Source organism: Arvicanthis niloticus, chromosome 18, assembly GCF_011762505.2.
Source record: "Arvicanthis niloticus isolate mArvNil1 chromosome 18, mArvNil1.pat.X, whole genome shotgun sequence".
Lineage (NCBI taxonomy): Eukaryota > Metazoa > Chordata > Mammalia > Rodentia > Muridae > Arvicanthis > Arvicanthis niloticus.
In genome coordinates, this window is record NC_047675.1 from 43,957,913 (window position 1) to 43,979,043 (window position 21,131).

The 21,131-nt window shown below is 44.2% G+C and overlaps 1 non-coding gene across 1 annotated transcript; it reads left to right on the plus strand.

Annotated features, from left to right (window-relative positions):
- The first annotated feature begins 846 nt into the window (after positions 1 to 846).
- On the plus strand, positions 847 to 972 carry LOC117723560 (small nucleolar RNA SNORA51). Its single transcript, XR_004608670.1, has one exon. It is a non-coding gene; the product is annotated as a small nucleolar RNA SNORA51 (small nucleolar RNA).
- Positions 973 to 21,131: the final 20,159 nt, after the last annotated feature.

Sequence of the window (21,131 nt, forward strand, 5' to 3'; positions counted from 1 at the left end):
TAATATTTGTCTTTGTCTCTGCATCTGTTCCTATTGGCTGCTGGGTAGAGCCTCTCAGAGGACAATTATGCTAGGATCTTGTCTGCAAGCATACCAGAGTATCATTAATAGTGCCAGGGATTGGTTCTTGTCCATGGGATGGATCTCAACTTGGTCCAGTCATTGTCTGGCCATTCTCTCCACCTCTGCTCCATCTTTGTCCCGGCACATCTTGTAATTAGTGATTGATGGGGAAAGGCCCAACCCATTGTGAGTGGTGTTATCCTTGGGCTGGTGGTCCTAGATTCTATAAGAAAGCAGACTGAGCAAACCATGAGGAGCAAGCCAGTAAGCAGCCACCCTTCATGGCCTCTGCATCAGCTCCTGTCCCTAGATCCCCACCCTGCTTGAGTTCTTGTTCTGACTTCTTCTGATGATGAAATGTGATATGGAAGTATAAGTCAAATAAACACTTCTCAAGTTGCTTTGGTCATGGTGTTTCATCACAGTAATAGTAACCCTAACTAAGGCAGAGGCATAGTGATAAGTCTGAAATCTCACCATTTGTTAGTAACCAAGCAAGCACCCTTACCCTCAAACAAAGACAAGGTCCAACTTGGACTTTTATCACTGTTTGGTAATTAAGGTGGTATGATATGTACATACTTGCTGAGGCAGGAGATTAAATAAGTCCCTATATCTCACTATATAGGAGGGAAAAAGTTTAAATTGAAAGTCACTCATCATATCAAGAACCAGAAAATTCTCAACTGGATAAAAAAAAATGACAGAAATCAACACCTAGATAGAAACATATTGGAGTTATCCAAGGAGTTTAAAATAGCTGCCATGACAGTGCCTTAGGGAGGCCTCTCATGCTCTCCACACTCTGTATTCTTATGCTGACAGTATATACAGAGGAGGCAGAGTAAACTGATTCCCTATACAGCTTAGCCATTGTGCCTGATCTGTATTGTGAATGGGGATACACAAATTTGGAAAGAAGGAGACAATGCTTCAGTGAGCAGTCAGGAACAAGTGTGGGAGCAACACAAGGATGAAAAGGCTTCCTCAAAGGAGAAAATCAATGGAAGCAGAAAGAAGAACCAAATGGCAAGCATGGGACCTGAATCAGTAACTGGAACCTTTAAATAGACACACCCAACAGCAGCATGGGAAGAAGGAAGCATCAGTGAACCTGGGGACAGAACAATAAAAATGATGTAATCTGAACAAGACAGTGAAAGGAGCCCAGAGGAGGAAGCAGAGTTCAAAGACCTGATGGCTCCAGTGTAAGAGGACAGACACATCACTGCCATAGGAAAACATGAAACAAGAAAGAAGACATTTCAAATGGCTGAGGACCTCCCACAGTTTTCAAGTCTTTGACCCTCATGATGCCGAAACTGAGCAACACAACTCAGTACAGTCTCATAGAGGTCATGCAAGACCCTCATCAGTGACCTTGATACCAAAGACAAAGAAACATCCTTAGAAAGGGCCAGAGGAAAACAAAACTTATCTTAACCCCACCTTGAGTTGGAAAACAATTTGAATGACAGCCAGTTTCTTATCATGAGCCATAGACCCCAGGAAGAAACGTTCAGTACTTTTTAAATGGCTCAAGAAGAGATCTATCAACTCAGAAATCTACGTTCAGTGAAAACAGACTTTAAGAATATGAGACGAATAGAGATGTTTTAAGATTAAGAAGAACTAGAGTCTTTGTCATCAGTAGACTTATCCTAAAAGAGTAGCTAAGGAAAATTCTCTAAAGCAGGAAGAGAACATAAAAGCTGTATTAGAACTTGATATGAGAAAAAAGAGAAAGAAATATAAAATGTGAGAAACATAAAAGTCTTCTCTTACTGAGTTTAATTTTTCCCATAACGCTGAAGCAAAACCATTGTCTATTATGGTTTTCAGTGTATGTAGAAAAAATACAATTCAGTGATATAAGTATAGAAGTTTAGTAGAGGGACTTGAAGTGAGGTCAATTTTTTATGGCTTTAGAACTGGGGAATGCCAGTGCCAGGAAACATGAGAAGAAACCCATACAAAAAGATACACTAAGAAATACTACAGGTACATCACACTGGGTTAAAGAATGCTCAGGTAACTCAGAGTTTCAGGAATGAGACAGAACTGAGAAACAAAGAACAAGCAGAAACAAGAAGGCAGAGTTAAACTCTAGCATATCATTAATTACATTAAATGTAAATGGTTTAAAAAACCAACTAAAACAAAGACTGACATTAAATTTAAAAAGAATACAACTGTTCACTGTCAGAAAGATCTTAATCCAACTGTAATATAGGTAAGTTGAAAATAAGTGGACAGTAAATAGTATATCATGAATCAAAAAATGCTGAGTAAGAATAACCATATCAATGACATATTAAATATATTTTAAAACAACAACAGCAAGATTTTCAGAATAAACCCAAAATGTCATATAGGAACAAAAGGGGTGGCCAACAAAAAATAGATGGTAATCTCTCTCTCTCTCTCTCTCTCTCTCTCTCTCTCTCTCTGTGTGTGTGTGTGTGTGTATGTGTGTTTAATATATTTTCTGCTGCTATGGCAGAATATCAGAGACTGAGTATATTTAAATAAGATAAGTGTATTTGGTCTATGGTTTATAGAGAGCTAGAAGATCATCAAATCTGATAAGGAAATTCCTGATGGGCCATGTCATGGCTAAAGGTATTCTAGGACAAACAAATATAATGGGGGTAAATTTGCCTCTCTTATATCTAACCCACTCCCATTACAATGTAATCCATTCATAAGGACCAAAGTATTTATTGTGGCCTTATCACCTTGACAGAGTCACCACTGAAAACAGATACAATGGATAAGTTCTGAAGGAGCCACTTAACCCACAGCAACCCTAGCAAAGCCACAATATATGCCCAGCAAAAACTATTAGAAATGAATGCTGAATTGGACAAGTCCACAAATTCAGTTCAAGAGTACAACACTATTCTATTTGACCATTGAAAGAACAATAGAGTATTAAAAAGGTACACAGAACCATGGACCAACAGGATCCAGCAGCTGTCCATATAGACTACTCAGGGGCAGCTATGTACCCTGAAAACATACCCTGCTGAACCCATGAACCCATGAACTGAATGAACAAATTCAAAAGTACTGAAATCATACAAGAGTATCCTCTACCACATGGAATCAAGCTGGAACTTAGTGACATGAAGATCCCTAAACAGGTGGAAACTGAGTAGACTTTAACATGATGCATGCACCAAAGAGGATGTTCTAGGAAAAATTTAAAAAGACAACAAACAAGTGGTACATTGAGCCAAAACTAAATGTCACCAGTAAGGGCATCTTTCTTCTTTTTATAAAGGAATAATTATTCTACCTTTAATTTGTGTGTGTGTGTGTGCACGCACGAATGTGTGTTTGTGTGTATGTGTTTCTGTGTGGGTACTTGTGGAGGTCAGAGGCATCAGAGACCTCAGAGCTTGAGTCACAGGTGGTTATGAGCTGGCAATGCAGTGCTGGGAACTCAAATAGGGTTCTATGCAAGAGCCATGCTCTTAACTGCTGACTCCTTTCTTCATCCCCGAGACGAATTTTATGTGTAATGAAAATCAAGTAAAACGTGGATGAAAGGTCATGAAGACTGAGAATGGAGTTTGTTTCCCAGGAGAAAAGATAGTGGATGGGAAGACGGAAAAGATGCCCAAAGTGCCAAATCTCAGTTCATGTTCCTATTCCCAAGAGCCTGACACCATTTTTCTCAGGTCTGTGTCTAAGGGCACTTTCATACTAGAACCAGCCAAGGATGATTAGTTAAAGGGCTATCTATCTAGGTGTGGACTGGGTCTACGGAGACCAGAGGTATTAAAAAACAAAAGAGAGCAGTAAGATTGGTTTGAAGGACAGCAGAGCTTTTTACCAATCCAAAGGGGACAGTGGAGGACACGCAGGAGAACCCAGAGATTCAGAGAGGTGTTGAGAATCAGGCAGAAGGCACTACTCTTTTGTTGACTACATCAACCTCCACTACGCCACTGGACAGCAAGGAAGCTGAAGAAGACTTGAGCTCCCCCTTCCTTTTGTCTCCTGCCAGGATCCCAAGAGAATAGCTTTAACAGGAAGTCAGAGGCTAAGGCCCCAGAAGGATGTGCCTCCCAGTGGCACATTGACAGCGGGTGGGAGGCAGACAGCTGTGTGGCTAGCAGAGACACTCAGAGGCAAGGCCAACTGTCCCTGTGCCACCTTGAAAATGCTGGTAAGGGCAGAAGAGATGGCTCCATTGGTAAACAGCTTGTTCCATAAACACAAGGACCCGAGTTCATTCCGATGTAAGAGATGTAAGAGCTGAGTGTGACATTGTCATCTCAGCATGGGGGAGGCAGAGACAGGAGGATCCCTGTGACTTTCTGACCAACCAGACTAGCTAAATTGGCAAGCCCTGGGTTCAGTGAAAGACACTCTCAAGATCAAGTTAAAAAATGATTAAGGAAGACATTGATCTGCCTCCGGTGTGCACAAACACCCCCTGCATTCACACATGCACTCAAATGCATTGAAAATATCATCACTCTGAGATGGTCTGTTTGTAAGAGAGTTGCCAAAAGGAGCCATCCTACCCAACTGTCTGCCATGTGAGAGGGAGAATAAACCTTTATTACATTAAGCCTCTGAGATTTGGGGTTGTGTATTAAAACAGCTAGTGTTAATTACCCTGACTAATACACCCAATAAAAGCCAGGGCCTCAGAGTCTGTGTGGAGTTGAATATTAAATGCACACCCAGCACTCAGGAGTAATTAAAAAGTGATTCCAATATTTACTTGTGTCTCTCGAAAAACACCAATGGGGATCTGATTCATAATTTTAGTCACTCATCTCAAAACCCATTTTATTACTAATATCATCTCCTTTGACCCAGATCCTTCCATCCATCCATCAACCCTCAAGCATTTCCCCCAACTCCAAGACCATGCAGGACCTCTCATTAACACTCCTTTGCCTTCACAATGTGGGACTTTTAGTTTCCATCTTTGCTTGCCCCAATCACTACCTTTCTGTTACCATGAGAAATCCCCAGATCTAGTTGTCTGACACAGCGGGATGGGTAAGGCTTACATGAAATTAAGACAGGGAAATAACAGTGATCCTGGCACATGGTTAGACACAGGCTTGTGCCCGTTGCAGGCTGCTTTCTAGGATGTGGTCTCTGAGACACAGTTGTCATGCAGTTGTTTATGGGGAACGCATTGCAAATGAACACCTGTGGAGGGAGAGAAAGCAAGAGTAGGCCGAGGCAAAAGAGGCAGGGACCCAGGAGCCAGATCAGATGTCTCCATGTCTCTTCCTTTGGCTCCAGGAGCTTAGCCTTTATTCTTCTTTATCCATCTACCATGGATGTGATCAGCCTGGGAAGCAGGTGACCTTGGGCAAGGGCATTCCCAAGAGGCCTGACAGCTAAAGGCTGTTGCTGACAGCTCTCTCTGCAGCTGGGAGCTTGGCAGTCAGTCACCATCTATCACTGTACTGAGAGCTTGCATATGTACAGAAGGTAGGCCACTACGGGGTGGCCCTATCTGTCCTTGCAGCCCTGTCAGCTCCCCGTTCTTCCTGATCTTCCTTCTCTGTGAGGTCCTGAGTCTCTTACACTGTCCTAGGCTTGCCACTTGCTTAAAGAACCACATAGAAACTCACTCCTTCCCAGAAGCCTCTGTCCCGATGCTCAGTCTGCCTCACTGTCCTGCCCTGGGCTCTGCAGTCTTCCGCACAGGAACAGTGGCCCCGTGGCTTCTTCATGGGCTGCAGGGTTACAGAGCAGCATGCTGCTGGCCTTGCTGGAGTGAATTGATTTCTCATTATTATTAAAGAACACCATAATGACTATAGTCACCAGGAGGACTTGTTAATGGTTCTTCCTCTCTTGACTGTTGCCTTTTAAGGCACCCGGGGCTGTGAATAGCTTGCTAGCCTTTAAGTTGACTTTTTCTCTGATTATCTATAATTAGAACCTGGGCGGGGATAGCCTTTTCATTTTCCTACTCCCTGTGATCTTCAGTCTTTAATTTTTGCACTGACTCAGTTCAAGTTTGTGTAAACTTTGTAGGTAAGCCCTCGTAAGCCAAGAGAAGAGGGGAGGGAAAGTCAGATGGTGTCTTGGGGTATGTCTCTCCTGGGATTTGGACACAGCTCAGCTGAGAATGCCTACACGGGATCAGAAGATATCTCAATTGGTAGATATTTCACTTCTTCCTCTGTTAAACACAGATAATGTGTCTACCTAATGCAGGTCTTGTGAAGAAGAGAGACACTCATATATGTCCTGTGCTCCTCCTCAGGATAAATACTTGTCATGTCCCCGAGACACATCTGCTGTGTGCTAATTATTGATATTTACATTTTTTTCTTTAAGTGTGTTATGTCTGCAATTAGCACATCCGGATAGCCCGTGGCAGCGGCTGGGAACCTGTTTCTTCACCAACCTTCTATGAGCACTCTGCCTCACCCTCCTTCCTTTTAATGCCAACACATCACAGACTGCAAGGCTCCCCCCCCCACCCCCCAGTGAGCTGAGTTCTTGGTTCATTCTAGTTGCTCTCATTTCCCAGCATGCACTGGCTGTGGATGGCTCTCCTGGCCTCAGAACTCCTTGACTCAGCCAGAACATTCATTCATCTTTCAGGGCAACAACCCAGGCTCAGACAGAGAGTGACTTGTTCAAGAGAGGAGTTTCTGGAGAGCTTTTTGGTATTTGATGAGTCTATATCATTAGCCTTCTTCCTCATTCCCTACCTCCTACAACTCTAATCTCCAACCACTGTTATGTTCTTGAGCGTTGCATGCACATGCTCAAAGTTTTCTGAGCTTTCTATACACACTATTTCATTGGGGCAAACCTCTCTTGTCTCCTGTTTTTGCTGGACTGACATCTGGTCTACCTTATCTGATGCCCTCCTCCAGGGTCTTCAGGTTTCTGTGTACAGTTTCATTCCGCTTCACAGGTTTCTCTACTCTTCTTTCTTTGTTTTTCTCTCTCTCTCTCTCTCTCTCTCTCTCTCTCTCTCTCTCTCTCTCTCTCTCCCCCTTTCTTTTTTTCTTTCTCCCTTTCTATCTTTCTCTTTCATCACTATCTCTCTTGGCTGCCAACACTGCAACTTACATCTACACTTTCCAACTTAGACCACGGGTGTGATGAGGGAAACAGGTATTTCTCTTCAGCTGGACACCTGACATAGAGGTTTCTGGGTATGTCCACCTGATATGTAAAGCTGATAAATCCCTTCCGGCCAGGTACCTAACGGTAGTATGTTACCTGAGCAATATAAAGCTGAATCATGACAAAGATGAATCCTTGACTTACGTGACCTTTCCACCTTGTATAGGAGATAAAATGTATGTAGAAAAGTTACAAAGAATATTAGTGGCAAATGAGTGAGGCACGAAAGATCGTTTCTACAGAAGCAGAGGGGAAGGAATCCTTGGTAGAGAATTTGGTGCTTTAACTTAACCTGGAAGGGAAGAGAGGATTGTAACAGGTAGCATTAGAGATGAATCAGGGCATGAAAAAGCAGAAACAGCAACTCAATGAAGTGACAAGTTCTAAGACTGGGGCATTTCCTGTATCTGTGTGTAGCTTACAAAATGGGCATCTATGAGCACTCTGCCTCACTCTCCCTCCACTGCAGTCTGTGCTGTGACGGCATTGAATGGAGGGAGGATGAGGCAGAATGCTCATAGAAGGTTGGTTTAGAATGAAGTCACGTAGACTACTGTTGCTACTGTGAAAGGTCTGAGTGTCAGAGTAATATCTGTAGAGCGATGCTTTGGGTATATTTATTTCTACAGAGAGAGCTCAATAGAAACAATGAGAAATGGCATGACTCCCCTGTCTAGTTAGAGCAGGCCACTAGTGACAGACTGTATCCAAGAGAAGACTATAGGAACATTCAAGCTATGTGCTCCTAGCTTCATGAATGTTCCTATAGTCTTCTCTTGGATACAATGTGCGTGGGGGGGGAGGGGCATGTGATAGGGATACAGAGAAAAACAGATAGAGAGACAGAAACACAGAGATGCTTGTGTGTGTATGTTTTCATGTATGTATATACATACATACATATATGTATATATATATACATATATGTATATGTACATACATGTATATACATGTATATATATGTGTATATATGTATACATATATATATATACGTATACATATATACACATATATACGTATATATACATATATACATATATACATATATACACATATATACATATATACACACACATATATATATACATATATATGTGCATATATGTGTATATATATATACACACATACATACATACATGTATGTATGTATATACATACATGAGTCAGCAGGCAGGTATAGGCCTGCATTGACATTGGATATGTCCTTAAATCATTCTCCATTTCATTTACTGAGGGAGAATGTCTCCTTGGATGCTGTCAGCTGGCTAGTGTAGCTAGCTCTCTTGTCCTGAGAATTCACTCACAGTCTCTGCCTCTAAGGTACCGGGAGTATATATACATGGCTTCCGTGCCCATTAGTTTATTCATGTCTCTGTGTAAGAACAACTTCAGAATTTTTCCATGTTCTAATCCCAGGTAGAGGGATCCAAGCTCCCATCCTTACATATACACAGCAAGTGTTTGATCCATTGAGTGAACCCCCCGGCCCCCTGGATATCATGGTTGAAGGAAGTTTGAATTCAAGGAAACTGAGATTCTTACAGAAGGTCAGGGTTAGAGGAAGACAAAGAGTCTCACTTCAGGCCAAGAACTTAGTAGTGCCAGCAGGCACGCCTGGAGGGAAGAGTCTGCCGTGACGTGACATGCAGGGATGCAGTGCATGAATAAGGGGAGGTTGGCCCACACAGATATGCTGAGGTTGGTGCACATGGGTGTGCCAGGATTGGTGCCAGAATCGGTGCCAGAATGCTTATCTTTATTGCTTTAAATGATTGTCAAAAAGGGCAGAGAGGGAAAGCTGATTGCCCTGTTCTTAGTGTCTGGACTTCTCATAAGGGACATTAGCTACTTACCAGTTAACGTAGTCTAATGGTAAAGTGAAACCAGCTACCTAAATAGGGAGTCAAGGCACCCTAGGATCATCTAGCTCAGCCAGCTTCCCCCTGAGTGCATCAGGTGTTGTGCATGTGCGTGGGGGTGTGCATCTAGATGTTGGCTTTGCTAGGCCCATGCTACTTCTTTTAATCAAGCAGCTAATGTGTTCAGAGCACAGCATCCTTTCTGCCTTTGCTCCGGCAGATAATGAAGACTCCGGCGCCCACCATGTCAGTACTTGTCTCTTCCTGGGGTCCCAGAAGGAAACAAACACAACAGAGTTGTGTGATAACCCAGAAGGGTTATCTAGTGAAAGTGACACCATGTATTGAGGCCTATAGGAACCATTGATCATCTGTCTGTAACAGAGATTGACAGAAACTATTGTCCCCGAGTCCTTGGGAGTTTATGGTTTTGTATTAAATCCAACAGTTTCCTTTTGATGAAGTATTTTATGATGGGCATTGTAAATTACTGTAAGGAAACTTTTTGGTCAGCAAGAATTTATGACGATGATAAATTCGGGCAATGTCTTTTTAAGTGTCTCTGTGAACGAACACTTCCAAAATTTCCCCAGGTTCTAGTCACAGGTAGAGCCTCTTGGTGATTATTTTTGTATATCCCAAGTGAGTTCTTTTATTAAGATTCCTAAGAATAAGACTTATGATTTATCTTGATGACATATTAACAGCCAGTCATGCCAAATACATTTTTCTTTCTTATGTACCAGAAAGTTATATTCTGGCTGTCAGCCTTTGGGGTACAATGAATTTCAAAAAATTTTCTGATGTTCCTCCCCATCACTGAACATTTTTTTTTTTTTTTGCCTTTGTAAGTTATCAAAATAGTTGGAAAAAAGGTTCTAGAGAGAAAAAGAAGCAGGGATATAGGCTCCATGGTGTCTTAACGGGAAGACATCGCAGATGATGAAAGCCAGCCTGTGACTTCCACATATGAAATGACTGCGATAGATCAATCAATGGTGAATCCCATTAGTGAAAGAGCACTCCCCCAAGTATTTAGATTTCAAGTTGGTATATTCAGTGGCCTTGATTAATAATTCCAGTATGAAAGAGAGTGTGCGTGTTACATTAAAAACCATCTTCAGTCTGTGTCATTTGAGAAAGAAACAGATGAAAGTGTTTGAATTTCACAGGGTCCTTTATCTGTGTGTCTGGGGCTTTCCTTCGTGGGTATGTTTACCACAGGAAAAGCAATCAAATCACAGACCACTTCAGAGTCTCCCAGGAGAAGATGACTCATTCAGAGAGAAGCATCTCTCACCATTTAGAGGGGGAAAAAAAGCTCAAGGAATGTTTCTTCTTTTATCTGCTGCGGCTTACCTCATCCTTGGTGTGAGCCCTCACCTCTCAACCCAAGAGTCCTAATAGCAAGTTAAAAATACTCACCATGGCCTCTGGGTGTTCCACACCACCATCTCCCCCCCACCCCCAAACTGATTAAAGAATTCTCATGTCTCTTTCGGGGCTCATCTTGACCTTAAATTTTTAATTTGAATTCTTATAAATAGAAACAAAAAAACAATGTACAGTGAGAAGGAGGAGCACTGAGGCAAGAGTGGCTCTGCATTTGAGGTAATTCCCTCTGCACAGTCTCCTCTGCAAAGAGAGGGAGAGGGGGAGGAGAAGGGGAACAGGGGGAGGGGGACATGGGAAGGAGGAGGGGGAGAGGGAAGGGGAGAGGCAGAGAGAGGGAGGAGGAGGAGGAGGGAGGGGGAAGGGGAAGAGGGGAGGGAGGAGGGAGAGGGAAAGGGGAGGAAGGAGTGGGAGGGGATGGAGAGAAGGAGAGAGAGAGAGGGAGAACTAGTGTAGAAACACTAAAATGTGGGCCAGGGGAGACTGCTAGATCCTTAGGGATACTTGCCTTGGACTGAGGCCAATCTCCAAAATCTATGTAAATGAAGCCAGGTGTGAGGGCACCCATCTGTAATTATCACTGGAGAAGCAGAGATAGTGAGATCCCTGGGGCTCTCTGAGATCCCAGGGAGCCTATTCTATCTGATCTACTTGATCAGGTCAGTGAGAGATCCTGTGGGGCAACAGCTGAAGTTGTCCTGTGGCCACACACACACACACACACACACACACACACATGCACGCATAAATGCACACACGAACACACACACACACACACACACACATGTGCACACAGCACACAACCATGTACTCAAATACAAGCAATGCTGTAAAAATGATTATCAATCTTCTGTATATATTAATTAATGCTGGAAAGTAATATGAGAAGTTATTTCTTAACTAGCTAGTTCCCCAAATAACCACACAGAGATCTTCTAATATTTCAAAACGTAGGCCTTAGCTGGACAAACTCTCAACTAGCTCATCTAAGTTAACCCAACCATGTAGCCCCATCCAGCCTCATGGCTATACCTTTTAGGTCTGTAGTCACCTAGTCTTTTCTCTGAGGACTCCTGGAGGGGAAACAAAACAAACAAACAAACAAACAACCCTACCTTTTTCTTCTTCCCAGAGTTCCTTTTTCCTCCCAGGAAGTTCTTCTGCCTTCCACTTCCTGCCCAGCTAATTGGCAGACATTTATTAAAGCCACATGTAATAAATCAGACATTTATTAAAGCCAATTGGAGAATGTCTTAGGTAGGTGAGGAAGGACAGAGACACAACTCCACACTGTGTACCCCAACAGAATGCTTAAGTTTGCCGCAAAATTGGATTGACTCTTGTCATGATGTAATCAGTAGGCTGTTGGTCTTTAAAGAGAAATCTCCTGGTTTCGTATACAGAGAGAAGTTGGGGTTCACGCCTTTCACAGGAACTTGCTGCCTTATGGAAATGTTTTGTGTAATCCAGCTCGCCAAAACTGGCTGGGTTTAAAGGATAGATATGCAGTGTGTGAAACACACACATAGATAAGCAGATGAGTGAACAGGGAGGTAGGAGGCATTTTCTGGAGGCTGCTGCAGCAGGAGCACTGACTCCAACACCGTGGGCTTTCTTCTGGGTCTTGTGGATGACACTGTTGGGTGTCCAAAGGCAATGTGATTGGCACAATTACACAAAGTTTATTACAAAGTTCACAAACCTGTTTTAGTTCACCCCTATAAATTCCAGAACCGCCACTTGATTGCAACGACACTCTCAGACTCAGTCATCATCTTGTGAAAAATAAAAAAACCAACACTTTCAAGACAACCTTCCTGGGAAAGCTTGTACATACAAATATTTGCTGTATAGTTTGAAATTAAAGTATAATGTGATTTAATAATATTGTATTATATATTTAGATAATGTAACTTGATGATATTAAAATGTTAGACATGACAAAATATAGTTCTAGGCACCCCAAAGTATCATTTTTTTTGTTATATTCCTCCCTTTCTCCCCTACCCCTTCTCCCCTTTTCTCAGATTTATTCTGTGTCTATTCTTCTTAGAATAATTTAGTATATACAGAAAACAACAGCACCTAACAATGGTGCCTGCCTTCCTGGAGATTTACAAATATTAAACAACAGATATAAAAATAAGGAAACAATGGGGCCAGAGAGATGGCTCCGCAGTTAAGAGCACTTACTGCTCTTCCAGAAGACCAGAGCTTGATTAAAAATGACCATCTCAGGCTGCTTGTGACTGCAGCTCTAACCCCAGGAGATCTGATGCCCTCTTGTGGTCTCCTTGGGCAACTGCGCACACACATGCCATAGACTTGCAGAGAGACACGCTCACATAGACACAAATTACCAAACTTATAAAACCTTTGATTAACATCTTAAAAAAAATTGTATAAAAGCAAAAAGGAAAAGGGGGCATGGGATAGGGGTTTTCTAGGGAGGGGAAATGGGGAAAGGGGATGGCATCTGAAATGTAAATAAAATATCCAATAAAAAAAAAAAAGACAAATGAAGAAATAATAAAGAAATAGAAGAAACATCAGCCAGGGTGATGGGGTGTGTTTGGGGGGAACTTGAGGAGAAGAGGATGAGGAGCCTGAGAGCCACAGCTCTGAAGGAGGCTAGAGCGGTTGCCATGAGGTGTGAAGAAAGAGCAACTAAAGGAAACCTTAGCTACAAAGTTTCAGGAAGAGCAGGGACCCACAAGCCGGAGCCCAGTGAGCGCTGGGAGAAACACCGGTAAGGAGTGAGGCCAGATGATGAGCTGTGGAAGCCTTGGCTTTCTGTGCAGACAGAGTCAAGCAAGCTATTAAGTGAATTGACACAGAAGTCAATTTCAGTTGAGAGGGTAGCAACTGCATTGCCATAATTGAGACGTTTTGACTTGGGGGTTGCTTGTAGAACTGCTGAGTCGGAATGCCATTTCTATTTTGGAGGGGTTGGGTAGGAGATTTTTTTTTTTTTTTTTTTTTTTAGTCTTAAAAATAATTTCTGGTGTCATTTATTTTGTAATTCTAATTTCAATTTAGAGCCTAAACATGGCAGTGAGCTTTGGGGGGTAGTGCAGCTAGCTTTGGGTCTTTGTCTGCTAATGTGTCTGTTATTGCATCCGTAGCAAAACAAGAACATTTAAAAAACAAACAAAGAAACCAAACTTGTGACTTAAGTGCCTTCTAACTGTGCTCGGTCACCAGGCGCCAGACACTGCAGGGAGCTGGTTGTGTTGTCACAGTGGTATCTTGGACTGTGCTGTTGTGGTGGTAGTTTTACATTGTTCTTGCCCCCTCCCCCCCCAACACACACCCAAAGGGAAATCTGAAGTCAGTATCTCTGTGGACTGTCCAGAATGGTTCAGATTTTAGTAATAACTCACTCCAAGCCTTAGACTTTACAGATGGAGAAACTGAGGCCCAGGATGGCAAATTAGTTTGCTGAAGGTTGTTAGGTTGTTTTTCCTCCCTCCCTCCTTCTCTCTCTCCCTCCTTCTCTTCCTCCCTCCTTTACTCTCTCTTCTATCTTCTTCCTCCTCCTCCTCCTCTTCTCCTCCTCTTACTCCTCCTCTGTTTCTTTCTCTCTCTTGCTCCCCCCTGAATTCTCTTTCTTCCTTCTCCTTCCTTTCTTTTCATTTTGCTTTAGACACAGGGCCTATCCTGCATCCCAGACAGGACCGGAACTTGCAAAATAAATCTCAAGCTGGCCTCAAAATTTTGACTCTCCTTTTGCATCAGCCTCCCAAGTATTGAGCTTCTAGGCAGGAGCTGTTTCCCCAATGTTATTAAACTATGAACTCTCTCACCTGCTGTGGTTCAGGGTTGCTCACATCATGGGATGGGGTTTAATTGGACAGGTAGGTCTTGAGGGAGGATCTTATTCTCTTCTCCTTGCCTTTTCTTTATCAGCCTGTCAAAAGACTCATCATTTACTTTAGATGGGGACACATTCAACCTAGAAAAAAGACCAGGGGAGGAGCAGGGGTTTAAATAACTACTCTGTCCTCATGATAGGCTGCTAGACCAATGACAAGACCTGCGTCTCTTCCAGTAGAGAGCATCTCTTCCAAAGATGCTCAGCTGTATCTTCCTAACTCTGAGTGAGACACCCAGGCATGTGTTGTCCTTCTGTAGAGGTTGGCGATTCCTCCCTGCTAAGTTTGTCAGGCTCACGGTCCATCCCTTGTCCATAAGAGGCCCACTGGTGGTGTCTTCTTCATAGACAGTAATGACTGCAGCAAGAGGATTGTCACTCAGATGGCAGAGAAGCGTCACTATAAGTAATAAGTGGAAACATGGGCCAGCAATTGGCCATGTTAACAAGTAGTAACAGATGTATAATGGAATGTGCCCAATGTTGCAGTGCATAAAGAGGACCTTGCGCAAGAGCTTGGGTCTTACTTTTCCCACTTACTGAACGAGAATAGGGAGAACAGCTCATGCCTATTGGGACAGTAGATCATGCCTGACACATGAGAGGACAGCTGGGTCAGAGCAAGAGACAAAAGATTTCTGAGTGTGACATTTGCTGCCATTACATGGGGCTTGCTAAAGGAAGCCTTTCCTTTTGCCCGATGTCCCCATCATCCACTAAATGCAACACTAACTTTGTCTGTGAACCCTGCCAAGGCACTGAGGACCTGCCCGGCGCAGGGTAAATGCTCTGCCTTTCCAGCCACTGTGCTTTAGAAATCCCCAGTTAGGTCAGCTGTAGATCTGGGGATTGTGGCTCTGGTGGCAGTAGATGGAGGACTTCAGGATGAGTGTCCATTTAGGGAATCCGTAGGCAGCATTCTCTCCCTGTATGTATCAGCCCATTGGTGAGCATGCCAGGCAACCTTCGAGCACCTTTCCTGCATCCAGACTGGTTTCACGGGAGAACGTGTGCTGAGGTCACAATTTCAGTGGGTTTGGTCTTAGTACCACATACTTGGAGAAGACATCGCTACATCAGCAGTGCATGGATGGAGAGCAAATAAAAGGTGTGTGTGTGGGGGGATACAGGAAGGATCCAGGGCAGGTCATAACCCCAGGAGGCTCAAGTTAATAAATAACATCCTTCCAAATTAGCCCCATCCCAGGAATGCCAACATCTTATGAATTCGCAAAGGGATTAATCCCTTGATTATGCCACAGCCTTCAGGATTCAGTGACTTTCCCAAAGCCCATCACTTGGCAGCTATACATGGGGCTATGGGGGACATTTAATATTCAAACATGACAGGTCCCTCTGTCACTGTGTTTACTGCTGAATTCTGGGCTCTTCTATACCACCTCTTACTGCCAGGCAAACCCCAGAAGAATGTCTTGAGATGTCTGGTGATTTGCAGAACTTTTCCTTGAGCTAGGGTCACTGTTAGACTAGCCACTCCCCTGCCCACAGTACCAGGAAACACCATCCATCTCCAAGGGAAGCTGTTGGAATTCACAATTCAATGGCTACTCCATGTTGGTCAGGATAAGAGAGAGGACAGTGCTGTCGTGACAAGTCATTCCAAACTCTTAGGACTGGTGAGCTACTGCTAAGGACACCTGGATACCAGCTGGCTTAGAAATGGCCTTGGCTACAGTGCTAGCCCTGTCAGTGAGCAGCTGACACAGGCAGCATAGATGACTGGCCTCTCATACCATCTCTGATGAGCCATTCTGGACACACAGTTTCCCATGAAGTCAGCTGAGGCTTTTGCCAAGATGGTTTCTCAGCTCAGATTACTCATTCCTGACTCTTCCTCCTTGCCTTCCCTTCCCTGGGAAGCATCACCCAAGGGCTCTCCTGAGGGCTTGTTCCCAGCTAAGACACCGATTCATGGTGTTCATCAAGGTGAAGGTCTCAATCAAAGCATATGGATGCTTGTGACCATCAGGTTCTCCCTCTTGGAGTCAGCTCCCAAAGATGACTAACCTCTGTGATTCCCCACTCTCTGTGCTCTTCCACTCTCTGTACTCCTCCACTCCCTGTGGTCCCCTAATTTCTATGGTCCCCCACTCTCCATGCTCTCCATGCTCCCCCTACTCCCCATGGTCCCTCTACTCCCCGTGGTTCTCCACTCTCTGTGCTCCCCACTCTCTGTGCTCCCCCTACTCCCCATGCTCCCTCACTCCATGATTCACTTCTTGTCCTGAAAATTCTCTTCTCTCCACAATTTCCCTCTCTTATCCTTACCAACATGAATTGGTACCAGCCATTAAATTGTGAATTCCGGCATCTTCCCTTGGGAATGGATGGTGTTTCCTGGTACTGTAGGCAGGGAGTGGTTAGTGGCAGCCTGGCCCAGCTAGCTGTCCGACAGGCTCCGAGAGAGGACCGAATGTTTCTGGTGCTCAGCTTCAAGGGTGGGATGCTGTGTTTGCATCCTCGTATTTCTACCCTTTCCAAATACACAAGGTTTCCAATTATAGAGCATCCATTTTTAGGCATTCACAAGCCCAACCAAGTCAAAAGAAAATTTTAATTATAAAGTTAAAAAGAAGAAAAGGTCTAATCCATCACACGCTCAGTATTTTGCTTGGGATGGTGGGGCTTCGGGTCAGCTCATTCTGTAGTGTGTGTTTCAAAACTTCTATATAAAGAACATATATTACTTTGGTAAATGGAAAACCTGGCAGTTTATTAGGTAAAGCTCTCCTCCCAACACACTATATCCTGTGCATGTCCCCAATAGCTACAGGAAGAAAACTCTCATGTTTCTGACTTCTCTGAAATGAAGAGCCAGCATAGCCTCCTGGCAGGACTGGAGACTTTTCAGCTAAGGGAGAAAGAATCATTCCAGACTGAAGCAGAGTATATTTCATGCTGTGGTCATAATCTCAGAACAGTGACTTTTTTTTTTCACTGTGAATTACAGAGAAGAAGTTGTCACCATAATGGGGCTGGACTAGGGGATTTCATCTTCCCTCTTCTGGATGCCCATTAACATAAGAAACATTACTGAGTGCTTAGCCTGTACCCTTGCCTCTTTCTAAGCAGGGGCACAATAGAAATATGTCAGAAGTAAGTCAACTCGACCAAGAGAGGCGTTTTCATTTGAGGGGAAAAAAATGTGAAATATACGGTCACCAAGGAAGGGCCACCATGTTTTATTTTGTAATTATGAAAATTTGTCTCTTTTGACAAGTGAAATGAATTTAGGCACTCAGGCATGGGGAGAAAGTTGAACTGTCTGAAAATTAAATCAAAGTAAAAATGAAAAATACAAATGGGTGTTTCGTATTCACTAACAGGGGAGTCATCTTTCAGGTCTGACATTTTGAAGCAATCCCCACGAAACTTGATAGCTCATACCTCCGAGTAAATTATGGTCCTGAGCAGTGTGGAAATAATTGAGAGTATTTGTTGTTTTAAAATAAATGCAATAAATCTGGAGTGGCGTCAGCAGCCTGGAGTAGAGAGAGCACTGTTTTATACCCTAAGACGCTCGGCATGCTGGGAAATGCGGGGAGACACACACTTGTCCGTGATGCAGGCATCCCCAGGCACAGGCTCTCATGAGTGACAGCAGGGGACGGGCCAAAGAGTGGAGATGCCCAGTTCAAAGATGCTCTCCTATGGCTCTACTGTGTTCTATACATGCTGACCCAGCAGGTCACCCTCTTTTAAAAAGGATATGTGGATGAAACTATGCCTAACAGGGCTGCTGAATGATAGAGAGGAAGAGACGGCTGCTCTAATGTGTGAGCTCACCTTAAATCATGCCTGGAGCTGAATACTCAATCCAGTGCCTTTTAGTAATGTCTCTGTCTGTCCCCACGCCACCCCAACCTCCGTGTGTGTGTCCGCGCATGTACGCATATGTTCACGTTTTAACTTTAAACTTTGGTTTGGGTGTTTTCAAGAAACAAGAGAGACTGTTGTGGCACCACTGTGAGCTATTCTTTGTGCCCACGTGCCACTGTAGGCCTGCACTCACAAGTGAGATCTAAAGAGATGAATTGGACCATGCCTTTGAATTTTTAACAGGGAAATTGGATTGACAGTCTCTCTCTCCCTCCCTCTCTCTCTCTCTTTTTTTTTTTTTAATTTTGTGGCATTTGATACAGGCTTTCGATATAGCCCAGGCTGGCCTTGAAATCACTACGTGGTTGAGGGTGACTATAAACTCCTGATTGTGGTACAAGCCTCTATCTCTCAAGTGTTGGGTTGTCTGGTGCCTTACTGTTCCTGGGTATCATCTGTCAAATGGAATAATATATATATACACACAGACACAGATATACGCACACACCAACACATATGCAAACAAACACATAGGCATACATATTCTTCCATCATAAGGAAATGTCCTATACATGCATTTTGTATCATACTTAAGAATGGCATACCTTTGTCAAACAAATGCAGCTACTTCCTAGCCAGACTTGCCATGGCACGGGAGTCCCACATCATTTAAACCCAGCCACGGATGTGACTAGGAGCCTTTCAGTTTTTAATTAGTTCCCCAGTCAGGAGGGGTTCAGTTCAAGACAAACACTTTGACCTTGCTGGAATAGAGGGATTCTTGGTGATAGGAAATCAAGGGTAACCCTGGGAGGTGGGCAGCAAAGTCAAGCTGACCTCTCCCTGCCTTCCTGCCTGCCTCCTTCCTCCCTCCCCCTTTGTCCATCCCCTCCCACTAGTCCCCTACAATCTTCCCAAGTCTGATTTCTCTCTTTGATAGAGTGCTTTCTGTTTCCCTGTCTATGCCTGTGTCCCCTACATCCTAGCCAGCTGGACCTGCTGAACACAGTCACCCCCATTCCCATGACCATTCCCAACAGATTCCCTCCTCATTCTTGTTCCATTTTGTTCTTGGCACTGAGGTGGATCTGCCTGCCTGCCTGTCTGTCTGTCTGTCTGTCTGTCATCTACACTGAACTTGAACTGAGCTTTATGAAAGCAGGAGCCCCATGTGCCTGGCTCATTCAGCCCCAGAGCCTCACGACAGCATGCACAGGCAAGTCACTAAATAAGGATGGGCATTCTAAATGAATGAATGAACCTGGCCCAAAAGCAAGGCATGGCGACATCTTCTCGGTCACTCCCAGTGTCCTTGTTGTTAATCAAGGTTCCTCACTTCCCTTTGGCTCCATGCCCATCTAATACCCCATCCACAAACTATCACAGTAGCTCAGTGTTGCTTTAAGACCCAGGTTGATCCAGGAAAACCAATTTCAACCCATGTCTCCTGGGTCTGTGAGGAAAGGGGTGGCCGAGTTGTGATTGTGTTTTCGAAGTATCAGAATACAGACGTGCTTTTCCAAGGATAAAGCCAGCACTTGAGAAAGCATAGACAAAAGGTAGGGAGAGAACAAGTCCCTATGACACCATTTGATTCCTGGACCCAACCTTCTCTGAAAGGTATGTCTAGAGTTTTCAGAACCCAAATAACCTTTCTTCCTCCTTTTCAGCAGGAGCAAGAGAGAGCCTTTGGCAGGAGGCGTGGGCTCAAGGAGCATGGAGCACAGACCCAGCAGCAGGTATGTCTCCTTTAGTCAGCAGCATATACCTGTGAGACTCTGGTGAAGGATCAGCAGTGACTGCAGGGTGTGAGGTAAGCTTAGCATGAGTTTCCCAAGGGGCTCACTAGAGTGCTCCAGAGCCTTTCCCCATGGTCTCTGCCTCAGTTCCTGCCTTACAGTAGCTGAGATAAACCAATACAGGGGTGCTTTATATGCTCCCGGACCAGAGGGAATAACCAAGATCTCTCATTTAACTTGGGGAATCGAGGCACTGCGGAGCTACAATGTTTCCTGAGCTGTGTGCGTGTGCGTGTGCGTGTGCGTGTGCGCGTGTGTGTGTGTGTGTGTGTGTGTGTGTGCACTTAATAAGTCAGAGGCCTCTGTGTATTGTGAGGGGAACCGTATACAATGGTTAAGTCAGGAAGAATTACAGGGACAAAGGATGCAGCAGTACCTGGGTCCTAGGCTGGGGAAAGCCTGCCTGTTCCGGATGGCAGACCCCCACAGCAGCTGTATCAACCTCCCCATCGAGGGGCTATGCACGGATGGCATGTATGGAAGTCCAGTCTGAGCGCTATCATTAGACCCTGGGGCTCTGGTGGGAAGGACGTGCACGGAGCAGCTGCTACCAAGGTGGGTCGCTTGCTGTTTGAACTCATTTAATTGAAAGGCAAAAATGTGACAGTTGATGCCAGTTCAAGCAGGCAGGTCTGGGTAGTGTTTCCTGGCTTCTACCTAATGACTGAGGAACCTTGGACCTTGATGGTGTCTCTTTAAGTCTCAATTTCAGCATTTTAGAGAGTCGATATATTTCCTGTGATGTGAGTCCCACAGTCCTACACAGAGCATGTGCCTTGTGTCAGCCCTTCCCAGGCACTTGGTGATGGTGGCACGGGGTGAGGAGGGTGGGAGGTGTCAGTGTGGTCCCTTGCATCAGTGGCAAGGAAGCACTGGACAGAGGTATCCACACTGCAACTCTGGAGGTCTCAGAGTTATAAGGGTATTGCCAGAGTCCAAACTTCCCAGCTTGACTTTAAGGCCCTCACAGTGATGGGTTATTGATTTTTCTTTCCTGCCAATAATGCTGGTTCCTTGAAAATAGTGGCTGGGGTTTTTTAACATCAGGAAGGGGTGGAAGGTGCAGCTTGGTAGGCTGCTGCAGTACACAGTTGCTATTTTCTTGGGTTTTAAGGAGGGCGATCCAGGCAGATTGCAAATGTACCATACTGCCCATATAAGAGGGACCTTTTC